The sequence below is a fragment of the Neltuma alba genome, unplaced genomic scaffold (assembly GCF_004799145.2).
Source record: "Neltuma alba isolate B1F8T4 unplaced genomic scaffold, ASM479914v2 tig00010174_pilon, whole genome shotgun sequence".
NCBI classification, from domain to species: domain Eukaryota; kingdom Viridiplantae; phylum Streptophyta; class Magnoliopsida; order Fabales; family Fabaceae; genus Neltuma; species Neltuma alba.
Window position 1 is genome coordinate 1,911,806 of NW_021635117.1, and position 10,379 is coordinate 1,922,184.

Below are 10,379 nucleotides of genomic sequence, written 5' to 3' on the forward strand. Positions count from 1 at the left end.
TCTGAAAGGTTGCCCAAAGAAAAATAGAAGGTTACAAAACCCATTACAGAAGTTGTAAAACTCATTGTGAAAGTTGTACATCTCACTATGTGTTTTGCAAAATTCACCGCCGAGTTCTACTGTTTTAGAACTAAAGTTGCCCAGCCTAATAAACATAGGGATTCAAAACCCACTATACAAGTAGTAAATCGTACTATGAAAGTTGTTATTCTCACTATGTGTTTTATGAAATTCAGCGTGGAATTGTATGGTTTGTAAGGAAGGTTGCCCAGAGAAAAACAGAAGGTTGCAGGACCCATTATAAAAGTTGTAAAACTCACTGTGAACATTGTAAATCCCACTATGTGTTTTGCAAAATTCACCGCTGAGTTGCATCATTTTAAAACCAAAGTTGCCCAGCCCAATAAACATAAGGTTGGAAAACCCACTGAACAACTAGTAACACTTACTGTAAAAGTTGTTATTCTCACTATGTGTTTTGTCAAAATCAGCGTGGTATTTGTGTTCTTGTTGAGAAAAGTTGCCCTGCCTCTAAAAACAGGTTGTCAAACCCCTTGAAGAAGTGGTCAAATTCACTTTGAAAGTTGTAAATCTCGTTACATGTGTAGTAACACTATGGGAAAATGGTTTAACATTACTTGAAAATGAGACACCTTTACATTCCCTGAAAACAGTTTGTAAATCCCCTTACATACATAACTTTAACTAAAACATCATTAAACTTAGACAGCAAAATTTAGTGCCGTGACGCACACTGCTTTTTCCTCGGTGTGGGATCTGTGGATGACAGCAATTTCAATGCTTCTTCATGCCTTGAATTGAGCTCATGATTAACAAGCCACCACATTAGGTTTCGTCAGAAATCAGCAACATGTTCTTCACTATAGTCAAGCATCACACCAGGCTCCCATTTGCTCAACCATATTAAAACATGAACGCCATGGTCTCGCCTACACATGGCAACAATGTCCATTAGTGAAACACGAAGTAGCATTCATACATTATTACATCAACAAGTAATACCAGTCACAGATTGTTTTGTTGAGGAACAGGGGCCCAAATAATGTCACTCATCTTCTTCTTTCCAATGGCATTGGGCTTTACTATCTCAATCATGTTATAAAATCGATTCCTCTGCACAACACATACTTGCATCTGTAAATAATTTGGTAAACAAACAGCATCTTACACAAGAACAGTAACAATATTCTTACACATCCCGTGACCACAGTCATCATATCATCATCAGCTACACCTTTCTTCTTACTCTTCTTAGTAGGAAAACTTGGCTTCATTGAGTCTAGCACATAGAAATTCATTGTCTTAGGCTCAAGCACAAGACAAAACCAGTGAGCACCAACAAGTGTAGGTCCAAATATCAAGTCACAGTCTCCTATATTGTAACTGACTTATTTAGGCAGAAACTGTTTTTCTCGTTTTCTAGCATCCTATCGAGATGGGTTTGTAGCTAGTATTGCCTGCAGCATTGAATGATTAGTCATGTAGCAGTAATTATTTTGTAAACATCTTAGTAACCTTACCATAAAGTTAGCATCAAATATGTGTCGCTTTACTTCTCCTTCGCTCTTCATATCAGCCAATAAAGTCTTCCACACAACTGATATACATGAGCTGTTTGCAAGTAAATTTTAGTTTTCCCACAGGTATACATGAGCATCAAATGTAGAAGTTATAGTACTCAGCCCAAGATCACAATACTAACTTCCCCAGTTACCTATTCTCTCAATTCCTCCAAGTGTCCTCAGCTGATCTCGAGTGATATCCTTGTCAGATATTTTAACTAAAGGCCTAAAAATATGTTCCCAGTATCATTATGTGTGTAGTTAATTAGTAAACAACCGATAAGTAATATCATTCACAGTCATGCAAATAGTAACTTACATGTCACCCTCCTGACTTGAACACATGCAGGATATCATGTTTAAAAACTTGTCCTTTTCCTCCATATTCCTCTTTTTCCTCTTAACAGGCATTGTCAAAATCCATGGAGAATTTATGGCCGACTTTACCTCCCTCTGTGATCTCCTAGGCTGTGCATTCTTGTCCATGGGGGAAACATCAGGGGAATCCATATTTCCTACTTGTATTCCTTCTTCCTCAACATCAATCATGTCGGCCTCGTCCGAGTCATCTCCATGATGAGGTACGTGACCTGAGTCCTGTCTATCATCATCATCTCCCTCATTTTCATCATCACCTGCCTCGTTATCATCATCACCATCATCAACTTCATCTTCTCCCTTATATTCATCTCCAACTTCATTAGGGCCCTTATCTCCCACAGTACGATTTTCCTCCATTGTTATGTGCACCTTATGTAGCTCGTCCTCTACTACGATAACAAGTCTCTTGTAGCTTAAATCAATTACAGCCATCAACTTTTGATGTAAGCTCTGCAACTCCTGCATCACATTATTAAAAAAGGTCAAACACTTTATCTTGTTAATGCACATTGAAATTACCAAGCAAAGCACACACCGGGTGTAAGTTAGCGACACTTCTCCTTGTTCTCTCCTCATCTCCAACCCTAACTTTAGAGCCCTTCTCCTTGTACAATAGGCCTCTGTTGCTCCACCTTTCTTTCTTTGTCATCTCCTTTATCCTCTCATCAGTCCAGAATTGAATAGCACTTATTTACCCATCTCTAACAGATTTAGATAATGGGAAGCGCTCAGCAAGATATAATTGCAACATCAAATTATTAACTTTATTATCACTCGATTCAAACATACAACAAAAAAACAATGGTAATAAATACATACCAATAAAAGGTAGATGCATCCTCCGACGTTGCAACTCCCTTTATCATTGTCTTCCCTTACGTTTCTATACACTTCAATATAATCTTCCATCTCTTTCCACAAGTTGTTCACAATGTATGTGGCCTAATCAAATCGGTGAAATCCATTCATAGTACAACACATCACCCTTACTAGCTTGTCACTCACTGTTGTTTGTGAGGTAGGAGCTAGAAAACTCCCAAGTGTGTACAACATGAACAAGAACTCAAAATTCTCTTCATTCTCCCCAGATTTAATGTCTTTGAGTATCTTGGTAAAAGAGACTTTACCATATTCATTCTTCAACCTCTTATATGTTTCATCATCATCATCGACATCCGTTCTTATCTTTTCCCCTATGTGGGATACATCCAACAACTACGCAACATCTTCTGTATCAATTTCCTTGATCTTCCCCCTTATTGTAAATTGATGAGTAGGCGGATCATATGCTCGAAGCATGCGTACTATGAGGTCACGATGGAGTCTCTCACATCCCATGTCAAGCAAACTTGCGAATCCCAAACTTTGTACCTTGGCTTTCAATCTGTCATTGCTATTTATAAATTCCACCAATGACTTGTATTGCCGAACTAAGCAATAGGTGCTAAAAGCAACTTTTTTCATCCTCTTCTTCTTCGTCCCTTGCTTCTTTGGTTTGTTCACTTTATCATTATACTTCTTCCTCTCCTCCAGTGGCAACTCCCTCCATGCCTTTGTTGCCTCCCTAACTTCTCTCCTATTCCTAAACTCTTTGCCCACCTTAAATTCATGGAGAAACAGCATGTACCCATTCTTCACTTGTCCACTTCCCTCTTCTTCTCTTTCTACTTGTACTTGTAATTCCATTTTCCCTGCTGCAATAAGACCACTTGTTAGTAATTCATAATAATATATTTCTTTCACAACAATGTCGTCAATTCCAGTAACAAATGTAGTCAATTACACTAACAAATATAGTAAATTTTATTAACATATCACCAAAATACCATTATCCAATCAATTAACGAGTGTAGTCAAGTCCACTAACAAATGTAGTAAATTTCAATAACATATCACCTATAAAACCATTGCACAATCAAATGAATTTGCATCACGACAATGTTGTTATTCCCATAACAAATCTGGTCACTTTCATTGACTAATGTAGTAAATTCCACTAATAAATATAGTAAATTTCATTAACATATCACGTCATAACTATTGTCCAATCAATTACCAAATGTAGTAAATTCTACTAACAAATGTAGTAAATTTCATTAATATATCATCTCAATATCATTGTCCACTCAATTGAATTTGCATCACAACATGTTGTTATTCCCATACCAAATCTATTCTTTTCCATTGGCGAATGTAGTCAATTACTCTAATTAATATTGTAAATTTCATTAACATATCAGTTAACAAATGTAGTCATTGCCAACACAAATTTAGTCGTTCTCAGACCAATAGTTGTTATTTCAATACGAAACCCACTAGTACTATTTACTACTTACCTCATCAAATTTACTACTCAACTAATAGAATTACTGCTTTCTAAATTACTACAATAAGATAACCTTTGCAAATTTTACCCACGCAAGGACAAACTTTTCAGCCTAAACCATTCAATGAAAATGAAAGCAACTTTATCATTGTCGTGCATGCAAACAAAATTTTACTAAATTCAACTTCCTTAAAATCGCACCTTCTCCACATAGAAAGCTATACTCTTTTTAGCAAAGTCAAATAACACCGACAAAACTATCCTTTCCATTTTGTTCTTTTACTTCAAATCAAAATAAAACAATCCCCACAATAAAAGCAATCCTCTGTTCCAATTAAAGGCCACCCAAAATGGATTAAACACTATTAATCAGAATCATTTCCAAATGTGTACACAACCAAACACATGAGCAATAACATGGAAATAACTTTTTTCGTCCTACAGCAACTTCTATGGGAACAACAAAGATGGAACCACAAAGAGCATCACTGCATAATTACATTTTAAGCTTCGGGGACCCATCGAAAATGCTCTATGAACAACAATATTCAAGTTCCCTACCTTGTTTAGTTTCGAAAGCGACAGCGGCAATGTGATTTCGGAGAACCCTTTTTGGTTACTAGAGGAGCTTTGATTTGGTTTCACCGAGCGGGGGCACTTTCTGTTTCGGCGGGTTGCTCTCATCGAGTTGGTGGGTTGCTTTCGCCGACTGGAGGAGGTAGTTCTAGTTCTTGATTCACTTAGTAGGGGGGCGTTGCTTTCGCCAAGTGGGGGGGTTGCTTTCGCTGAGTGGAAGCAGTTCCTGTTTCGTCGGCTGCGGGTATTGTTTTCGCCGAGTGGAGCTAGTTTCCGCCTTTTCTCCATCTCCTCAGGTTTCAAACATAATAAGGGCATTTCGGTCTTTTGGCCAAAAATCTATATTCCAAATTGGTACCCAGTGTCCTATTTGTCATTTTGCTTATTCAAGTGCCTTATTTGTCTTTTTGAAATTCAAGTGGTATTTTCTTGTCATTTTCCCAAAAGAAAATTTGCACAACCACATTAGTATTTTTGCAAAGACTCCCATAGTCTCACATGGTTTCCCAATAAATCTAGATACTTGCAGAGGTTCTGAAAACCTCACACGATATAGATTTTTAAAAAGGAAGCACTTTTGAAAATAAAAAGAAAGAACACTCAAACGTAATTCATCATGAAACTTAAGTTAAACATAGTACATTAGAATGAAAATTCATACTTGATGCTTCACTTATCAATTGGCTTAAAAAAAGAGAATACGTTATATAATAAGCCAATAATAAAAAACTATATTCACATATTAGCAAAATAACATGGAAAAAAATAAAATAAAAGTAAAAAAAAAAAGAAAGAAAGAAGAAAGCAGCTACCAAAGTAAGTATATATATATAGGGGATAATATATAAGGGCATATTTCAAACAAATAAAAAAAAAAGGGGGAATAGTGAGAATTAACTCAAATCATATTTGATTCAGCTCTCTAGCCATCATTATTCAAGTTTACAAATGTGATAATAATCACAAGAGCATAAACTTTCCTTGGGTAGAAAAAAGAAGATGAACAATGGACTTTCCTAGTTAGGTCTGCTCTCTCTTTCTCAACTCATTGTAATGAAATAAAATGATAGAAAAGTTCTCTATCTTGCCTCCTTTTTCACCAAAAAATTCTAAGTATCTTTCTCCAACTCTTACTCTCCTATTTATAAGCTCTACTAGGGTTTTCCAATTTTTCTTTAATTTTCATTTTTAAATTTTTTTCAATTATGACTTATAATATAACTTTCTATTTAAGCACTAAATTATCATCAAATAATGATTTTTTTATTTTAATTTTCGTTTTTTAAAATTTTCACAATTATGACCCCAAAAGATATTTCTAAATTGATGAGTCAATCATCTTAGATGTGAAATTTTTATTTTTATTTTTGAATTTTCTTATTTTCTTCTTTTAAAGACTCCACCTCGTATTTCTTAATTTAGAGGTCAATTGTCTTTTAATTCTTATCTTTTATTTTATTGTCATTTATTATAAGAGGGATATTCTTATTTAATTTTTCTATTTTGATTTGCCACATTGTGGATTTCTCAAACTTATTATTATTTTTATTTTTTTATTCGTTTCTTTTATTATTATTTTTATTTCATTTTTTATTCGTTTTATTTTCTTTTAATATTTCTTGTGGGGCCTGGACAAAATTGGGTGCTCACAGTTAGTTTTTAGTTTTGACTTTAGGGTTTTATGGCCAGCATCCATATGTTTAAGAAGGAACTGAAGAACTGGTCTTGGCCATGCAATATTCCCTAGCTGTGTGCGCAGTGGTTGGGTGCAGTTTCTCAATAAGCATTATTTTTTTAAACCTGATCATTGAATCAGCTATTTATGTTTTCTTTTGATGTCACATTAAACTAGCACTTCATATTAAACAAGAACTATAATTTATGTTTTTACTTCATTATCTTGGATGCTGCTTTATTGGTTAATTGGAGCTTATCATCTGCAGCTCAACGTGCCCAGGGTAAATTTTTGCTTTCATATTTGAAATCAAAAGGAATAAATTACAATTTACTCAATTTTACTTATTAGTGTCAATTTCATGCAGTGGAAGACAAATAATTTTTTTACCGAAGTCGCATATCATATTATTAAATATAGTGTGTTTGTTAACACTAAAAAATGAAGAGAAAAGTAAGAACTAACAAATATGGAAATCAAACACCGGGCATAAATATGCGAGAAATTCTTGCATACTCAGGCTGCACCACGTCATCTGCGCACTGCTCAATAAAAATATAACACATCACCCCATTAAATCCCTTGTGTTATTTCTCCTTCTCTCTTCGTTTATTTAATTTAAAAATATATGTTCAATTCCTTCCCCTCTCCCGACTAAAAGGCCTGTCAAATCAAATTCCCAAAAAATAACTCATTCTCTACTATCCTTCCTCTCTTCTTCTTTGCTTCTTTCCTACAAGATTCAGTTTGAGAAACTCTCTCTCTCTCTCTATCTCACGTCCGGTCTCTCCGTTTTGTTCCATCTTGTCTTCTTCAAACCATCAACAATGGCTTCCCTTCTCCATTCCAACCTGTGTCCTTATTATGCATTATGCTTGATTTTCTGCTGATTTCTTCATTCTAATGCCAAGATTACCTGGTCAAAGGTGCTCAAGATTCTTGGACGCTACCTTGTCCCTCTCCAGATTCCCTCAGTTGTCATTGGGCACACAAGTGACATTTTTCGCTTGGCAATGTTCTTAATATTCGTGGGGGAACAAAAGAGGTTTAAGTTTATGGGTCTCAAAAACTAAGAGATTTAAACGGAGAGAGGAAGAAGATATAGAAGGTCAAGGGAGATGGACTGAACAATGGGGGGGACAGAGAGTAAATTGATTTGGCGCATTTGGCAAGAGGGGGGAGGAATTGAAGATATATTTTTTAAATGAAATAAATGAAGAGAGAAGGAGAGATAACACGTGGGATTTAATGAGGGTGATGTATTATATTTTTATTGGGCAGTGCACAGATCACGTGGTGCACGTGCACCCAGAGCATGCAAGAATTTCTCAAAATATGCTGGCTTAAGAGATAGTGAGATCGTATTATGCACAAGGTAATTTCCAATGCTTCCGTCTTTTTGGCTAAAGTCTTTATCAACTTCGGGCTTTGGTTAATAAAATGGGTCTCATATGGAGCTGTTTCATTAATTAAATAGTAGTCGACGGATAGCTGTCCTGACAGTAACAACACTGCCATGTTTAGAATAGGTGTTGAATTTTGATGTCAGCGTTAAGGTATTTTGTTTTTTGGGTAGGAAATGGGGCAAAATGCCCAAGAACTCTTTACTCATCGTGGTCGAGCGTCAGCTCAAGGACCTATGGTGCAGTGGCGCTAGGAACCACCTAACTTCCACCCCACAATCTTCATCATGGCATTGGCAGCCTCTCTTCATTGCTTTATCCAAGCATGCATCCTAGCCTCACGAGCTTGTATCTTGGCATCCACGGTTCGTGTAACTTCCTCAAGGCTCCTCAACTGAAGTCTTGCATGGCCTCCTCACTCTTGTTGTCGTCTAATGTGATTTAGCCGTTGATTGGGAGCTCCCTAGTATATAATTTCGATGACCACTCCTGCCATAAACAAAACTTGGCCCGGCACCAAAACCAAGTCCCCGAACCCATCTAGATGCTCAAGTCAGGGTAGACCCGCCCTCAGTGAGGTGGTGGGATCCACATCTGACCCCTAAAACTCCCTCAACTCCATGTCTTTTTAACCAATCCGCTCTTGCCAAAATAATTCAACCAAATTATAATTTGAAAAGTAAATTAAAACAACAAACCTTTATAAATTTAATTAACCAACGACAACTTCCTCTGCTTGCTCCGACATGGGAGTGTCGTCTTTATACCTGCAGAGCACCAGCCGCATCTCCCCATATGAAGGCCTCCGCCCTTTTTCGAGTTCTGTCTTACCTCTTTTGAGAATTATTGCCAATAAAGACAAAAATAATTATTATAATTGAATTTCATATATCCAAAAAGAATTAAATTTCACATATTTCATATATCCATATGGTGGATCCTCTGCTAAGTGTGGTTCGCAGTGTTTCTTTGAGCAATACACTAAAACAAAAATTAAATTAAATTACTTAAATTCTACATAAATATTATGGTTAATAATAACAATTGTATAAAGTTAAAAAAAAAAATTAAAATTAACGCCGCAAAATTATACCCTCTACTCAGGTGTCATCCCGAACTGCTCAAAAGCTGCCCAGTCATTGGGGGCGAAGACATCGGGCATGTCCTCCTATAACTCTTGGAAGGGCCTCGTCCAATCGCTGCTCTTGGAATTGAAGAGCCTTCCCCCCTTAGTTTTCCTGCCATCGCCTATCTTAGTGAAAGCATAATACTTTTGGTCGTCCGTCATGGCAAATTTCTTCTTCAGTTAAATAAAAAGCTCCCGATTAATAATAATTAATATAAATATATTTAATTAAATGCTTAATTAATTTGAATAAAACATTTAAATAAAATTTTATTAATTACCTTTACCACCTCTACTCAGACATCATCTTTAGGTTTTGCTAGCAACTTCTGCTAGTTCTCAAAGTAGATAGGAAACCACGTGTAATTCCCACCCACATTACAGAAAAACCGATTGAACAAATGGCCATCCATCTCAATCAGATTCCTTATACGCTCATTACAAGGAATAATGGCTGTGGTAAAAATACAAGTTTAAATCTTGGGAAACATACTTGTTAGGAGGGCTTTAACCTTTGTGCTCATGACCCAATAGAGATTAGTATTAAGTTCAAAGTGATTTGAGAATACTCTCAATTATACTCAAAAAAATTAAAAAAGAAATGTGTATTCTTTCTTTTTTTAAAATTTTTCTCTTGATATATATATGTTATATAATGAAAAAAATGGAGAATTACAATTAGATTTTAAGGAAGAGAAATAATTACTAAAAGATCCCAATAACAATCTGAGCAACCTGTAATGACAAGTTTTAGAAGTAGAATAACAACCTCTAGGACTTATTTTATAATTTTTTTTCTTAGAACCTCATTGTAACTCTCCCAAAAAAATTCTATTAGATAAAATTGAACAAATTCATGAACTTTTTCTCAATATAGTTTGCGAGAATATAATTCTCTGATGATCCATTTGGTTCCTAGAATAAGTGAGAATGTAATGAATTTAATGGTTTGAGAATCTAGTGCAATGTAATAATGATTATAATGAAGTTGTTTGGTTCATACAACGTTAAGATTAGTAAAATTAAATTTATTATTTATATTTAATGAAACACAAATAAAATTGAAACAACATAAGAACACACACACATACAGATTATTCGATTATGGTGAATCTAAAAGAAAGGTATTGATGCAGGCTATGCTACATCAAATTCAATACAAATTAAATAAGTACCATATCAAAAAAGAAAATCAAATAAAGCATCTGGGAATATATCCCTACAATTTTTTATTTATTTAATAATAATAATAATAATAATCATCATCATCATCATCTATAAAGCGCTCAATTATTTTTGTAGTAGGCAT